We start from the raw sequence: 6,345 nt of genomic DNA, 5'->3' as shown, positions 1-6,345 counted from the left end.
TTGAGATTTATTTAAACTACTTTTGCCTTTCAACATCTAAAGTTTTACAAATCGTTTATAACAATAAAGATTTACAGGCCATTTTCCCATCTGCTTTTCTGAGAACATTTCAGTTACTATTGTGAACTCAGAGTAGGCTGAAGAAGTAATAACAGCTGTGAAAAGTGAATCATTACACAAAAACAAAGTTCTAATTTCAATTTAAAAAGTGAAGAAAGAAATTTTCTAATTGTTAGAGAAATAGTCAGCTGATGGGCAAGCACATACATTGTATAAAATAGAGAATGTTCCATACTGCTCGGTCAGAAACAGACATTAATATTTATTTTTTTCCTGGTTAAATGAAAAAGATACACTTGCAGCACTGAGAAGTGCATGCTTTTTTCAAGAAAAGACTAGCACCTCCTGTTCTGTATTCTGTATATAGTAGATGTGAAATACATATGTCTGTATCTATGTGTTTGTGTCTGTTGCTATGTTCATGCACCTGCAAATTGGCTGAGCTTTTAAAAACATAATGACAGCATTAGTAGAGTTTTGTTTTCAGAAAAAGCTGCCTAGGTCAGTCTAAAAAACTCAAGGACCTTTTAGGCCTGCCCAAAACAAATAATCTAATAAAATAAAGCCAAATCTCTAGCCCTTTCTGAAACTCTAGCCACAGTACATGTTAGGAGTTAAATAGCTCACACCTATGTGTGCTCTTTCAGAAATGAAGACCCAAGCCCTCAGGATGGCTGCTCTCAGCTCATAGTGACACAACTTTACCAGCTTCCATAAGCATGTTTTGTTATGCGCTGCCACAAAAATTCCAACTGTGTAAGCTGAATTTTCCTGATCACCAGCTGCCTTTTTTTTGCTGGATCACACCTAGATCAGCAGGAAGAAGACAAGAGACAAATCTATACCCTTCCTTTAAGTCCACATTGTAACAAAGTGGTGCATTAGCCAAGCTGTGTGCCTGATTTCAGATACTTAAAATAGACTTTGCAGTGATTTAGCCCCATGATTTCTTGATAAACAATTATTTCTATTTTGGGGAATGCCTCATCAAACACAAATCCTGACAATTTTACTACAGCCTTGACTAGAGGATGTGCTCCAAGAGAAGCACAGTGTCTGACCCATTCCAGCTACATGCTGGATTCAAGCACGTGTTGGGGGTGAGACAGAAAACTCAACAGTTGTTTACAGTGTTCCCTGCCCTTTTTGCCAGGAAGAAGCAATCTTCTCTTTCCCTACAGGAAAGACAGTTTGGAAACACCTCTAGTCCTTTAGCAAGCAGCAGAACACTCCTTCCACCACCTTGTCTTGCTCGTGTGCACCATTCCCATCATTTTATCTGCTTGGTTCCGTCTCCCATAAATTTTCAGCAAAACCAAATGAATTCAGGTGGGAGTTTCTCTCAGTTAATGGAGTGAGTAAAGACCAATGATGATCTCTATCATGTCACAATATTACTTCCATTTTTTTCCAGAGCAACTTCCATTTATCTCACAATTTGATATGCACTTTCTGAAGGATCCCAAAGGAATTTGCAGATCAAGAAGAACCTTCACTCGGAAATGTCAGCCCAGTACAAATGGATGAAAAACAAATGCAACTCAGCAGGCAGAGCACAGTAAATACTTCTCAGCTCAAAGCAAAGCCATGCAACAGTTGAAGAACATGGATGAACATGAAGTACATATTCAAGCAAAAGTGAAGTAATTAAGAATGAAAAATCTAGATATAAAAATTCAGGAACTAGCATTTAGCCATCACTTCTGCTGCTCTGGTTACTCTCATTAAAAGCATCAAGACTTCTTTGCATCAGGCTTTGGGCTACACAGCTCTTCAGACATGCAGCACCTCTATGACTCCTGCAGTCAACATTAAGCACCAACCCACAGTTTTCTCCTCCATTCTCATTCTTTCTGTGGAAGGCTTTCATTCAATTAATGACAACTCAAAGGGGCAAATCTAACCTTTCAGGAAAGTAATATCATCTATGCAATTGCAGTTCCTTGATTTTCAAGGACAAAATGACTACATTGCATGCTGAAATGCATCCCAGCTTTCCATTTGAAGACCTCAAACCAAATGATTTACAATGATCAGTGTTAACAGATAGAGCAATTCACAGTATGATGTAATCTAAAACTGATAAAGAACTGCACTGAAATACTGTTGTCATGAATTTAACGCAAGAGAGCACAGGCTGAATTATAGCATTCATATATTGCACAACTGGTGTTCCAGCCCTGGTTGTCTTTTGTTTTGAGTTTATAATTCTTACAAATAACTCTCTCCCTCTCAGCTTCCTCTAGCTTTAAAAGCATTTTGAATGTGCTCTCCAGTTGCATTCATAGTTGTGCACAAAGTCACAGGTTCTCTCAACATCCTTTTTCCCCTCTTCAAATTGTTACAATTGGTACACATTTTTCTCTGAAGATAAAGTGACTGATGAACTCAGAGCTAGGCTTAAATTTTAAGAGTGAGAGCTTCGTTAGCTGTCACTATTGCTGGTATCCTCACCAGGAATATTTATGAAGGAAGAGGCTAAAGAGGTGTTTAGAATCAGGTACTCTTGATACACTAATAAAGCACCAAAGCATACAGCTCCTTACGTGCAACTTTGTGCCTATGCAGTTCTGTCAATCCAGCATCTTCTGTAAGTGGTAAAATGTCTTCATGAAAAATAAAACCAATTTTTAAAAAATTAAAATTTCACTTCAAATATATGAGTTACTAAGTTTAGGAATGCTAGGGAATATATGCTCAGTCATCTCACACATTGAGAAAAAAGCTCCTTTGGAGTTAGATAGAAATCACTGCAGTTGTCAGCTAAAGCAGTGAGTAGAGAATAGGAGGATTAACAACAGTGAACCCACACTAGCTATTTTTTAGTTTGTAGACATAATTTAGACTTCCGTTTAAAAGACAACCTGCCTTTCATTGTATATGATTACCTGGGGATGCTGAAGTATAGGGCAGCAAAGGTGAACCCAGTACACCAGATACAGAGGTGAAAGAAGGACTCAGTCTTCCTGTGTCATCAGAACACAGGAGAGGTCACAGTGAGGTGACCTAACACGAGTGATAAAATTAGTAAGGGGACTCGCTCTCTTTTTCTGCTACACAGTAGTTTAAAAACTAAATAATATCTATGGCTTGAAGTTATTCTTCCACCGTCACCACTAAATATGTTGATTTAGAAGAACAGCTAAGGTTATAAGTAGACCAAATGACTAAGGACTGCTCAAAATGCATATATACTCTCCTGGGTAGTAGTTGAGCAACTCTGGCCTCTCAGAAGGCTCCCACAAGGAAGGCCTTCAGAGAGACCTTTCTAAACTCTACAGCTTATTTTCTCCACTTATGCCAGGTTTTAGTCAGCCCCAGCTCAGTGTAGATGATCATCAAAATCTCTCACCAGTTATTAAAATGAACTCAGGAAACAAAATGTATTTCCAAGGCTAATAGCTTTTAATACATTTTAAAAAATTCTGATAACACCACCTGCTGCTATACCAGAATCCTTTTCCAAACTGACTGTCAACTATTTGCATAACCTACTAACTCTGTGCCTACAGAGGGCTCCCAGCACTATTAAGTTGGTTTAGTTCTTTTTAACATGCAAAACTTAGTAAGGTTAATTACTAAGTTAACTTAAAATGACAAGTGGTATCACAGAAAAACTAGATAATTCCTGGACTTACACATCCACCTTCACGTTAAGTCCTCCTTAAAGATGCTGAACATAAACCAGATGTTTAAACATTTAAAGGTGTCAAACATAAACCAGAACAAAATACAGTTATAATACTGTTATTTTTCAGTGGGACTAGAAGGACAGAAGTGCCACTGTATTGTTTGGGATTAACCAAACTTCCATGGAAGTTTTCTGTCTGCAAATTAGATCTTGGAAAATTAGTTGATTTGTTTTGCCTGTCATAGTCCAAACATTTCTAATTATAGAAAGTTATTTTTTTAAATTAAGCTAGAATTTTATATCATTATATGGCAAGCTTAAAGCAAGACTTTGCTCACAGTACCTGCTAGACTGTCTTAAAACTTTCATTTCATGCAAACCAGCAACCACCTACCTGGTGGTATCAGCTATCACTAATCAAACAAATGCCAATCATGCTATAGTCTACCATGCAAAGCAAAGTCTTTGTGTCTTAATATGCAGTTATTTTGTGCCCCAATCCTTGTTAAATAAAGATATTATTTTCTAATACTTTCCCTCTCAAGCTTCAATATAAGCTTCAAACATGATATCTTTCATCTTCTGCAACAAAGTAATGTATAAACTTCACGTTCCAATTTATATTTCTAAAAGATCTTCCATTTCAGTAGCTATCTTGCTCCAGATCTCACAAGCTCCTGTTCGCCCATCAATCTCTGATTTGGGGTCCTCTCATATGTCTTTTGAAATATCCAACTCTTTTGTCTCTACTAACACTCCTTTTTCAATTACAGCTTTAGTATCTTCAAAGAAACCTTGCAGGTCACTTAAGCGTGGCCTCCTCACCTGAGTCCAGGAAAACTATCTTTAAACAAGCTTTTTAGCTTTTAATATATACTTTCAGATGACTTCTGAGGTTCTGTACCACTCTCTTTCAGTTCCCCAGACAAGAAGGAAAATCCAAGCAACAGAAGCTGCATGATATCCCTTTCATCCCCACAGTCACCTTAGTTTCCAACACTGAAATTCTTAAAGAGAATTCAGGGGGGTAAGGTAACATGGAAGGCAGGAACTAATGAGCTGGGAAAGAGCCTCTGGAGTTGTGGATGTGACCAGAAGGACCCACTAGACTAGGATTTAGAGGCCCTTAACTTCTTTCCTGGATTACCTGCCTTCCTCAGCATTCATAACTCTCAAAATCTACTCTACGGTGCTTTCCCATTGATCCCCAGATCTATTATTATCAAAAGGAGTGCCTTACTATGATTAAAAAATAATTTCCGTGTGTATGATTTCTATCAGTGAGTGAACGTCCTCCTCTCCTTTCTTAAGGCCAGGCTTGGGTTCACAGACATACCCTCTTCTCCCTCTGTGGGCTCAGGCTGGCAATTCTCAAGGACTTTAGAAAGTATTTCTGTACTTGTGATTCTCATATTCTCCCTCTGTCATCAACCTTTCTGCCTCTGTTCAGTCCCAGTGCTCAAGTGGCTGTCTGGCATCTCTTCGTGGAAATTTTGTCATCAGTTTTTGCTAGCTAAAATGCAGAGTTGCCTTGACTTAGCCTCACTTTCCCTTTTCTCTTTCACTGCTGCTGACAACAGTAACATACTCCCATTGCTAGTGTCCTCTCTCCCCTTTCCCAAGAGTCACAAACCAGGTCCCAGGCCTTCCTTCTACCCCATCAGCTTCAAGACCAATCTGTTACCATTTTCACTGATAAACTGCTGGTTAGACCCCTTTGGAATATCCTACCACAACTACTGCAAAGTTTTTCTTCTCTGCATCCCAAACATGCAATGCTCTTTTGCAACCCAAAGAAGTGGTGGGTGGCCAAACACCTCTTCTCACAAACCTGACCACACCGCTAGCTCTTTGACAGCCCTCCACTTGTTCCTCACCTACTGTTCCCACACATCTGAATCTCTGTCCTTCTTCAAAGCTCAACCTAACTGCATTCCTCTAGTCTACACTCTACTGTTAAGCATAGTATTGTCCCTACCACTTCTGCACTCCAGCAGTATTCCTTAACCATGTACCCTTCAACTGTATGTTTCTCCACTCTATCCATTCATCATGACATGACCTCCCATGATCAATCCACAATGGCTCAGCTCTTCAGGCTCTCCCATAAGTCCATTCCTCCTGAGATGCTGGCAGCAAATAAACCAAAACACAGGGGGTGTCTACATACCTCTGTCACTTCCCTTCCACACAACCATCTTCCTGCTGTTCTTCAAGCTCCTCACAAACCAGGAACCGGATTTTTCTTTTAAACGTCCCTTGGCGTTCATTGTGAATGAAAGAGAACAAAAAAAGAATAAACAACACAAACCCAAATTGCAACTTCCTACCAACAACAGTGTCAGGAAAGAAACAAGCGAACAGTAGGAAAAGCAGGAGAAAAGATGGAGAAGTGGAGCAGATATGTAGGACCATGTAAAAGCGTGATAAGAAATGACAACCCCTGGGCACCCCCGCTCGTGATATGAGAAATCTATGCCTGGGTTGATCTTGAGTTTTGCCCTTCAGCGAGTCCAGTTCCGGCAGGACGAGCACAACCGTGACTCACTTCAGTGGTGCTTGAGAGGGTCACTCAGAGCGCAGCGCGGGGCAGCACCGCACACGCGAAGGAGACCCCCCAATGGGGACTTCCCGCTGCGGGAAGGAGGCCGGCG

This window comes from Manacus vitellinus, unplaced genomic scaffold (assembly GCF_001715985.3).
Source record: "Manacus vitellinus isolate BGI_N305 unplaced genomic scaffold, ASM171598v3 scaffold_30_pilon, whole genome shotgun sequence".
Classification (NCBI taxonomy): domain Eukaryota; kingdom Metazoa; phylum Chordata; class Aves; order Passeriformes; family Pipridae; genus Manacus; species Manacus vitellinus.
This window is presented reverse-complemented; position numbering follows the sequence as displayed.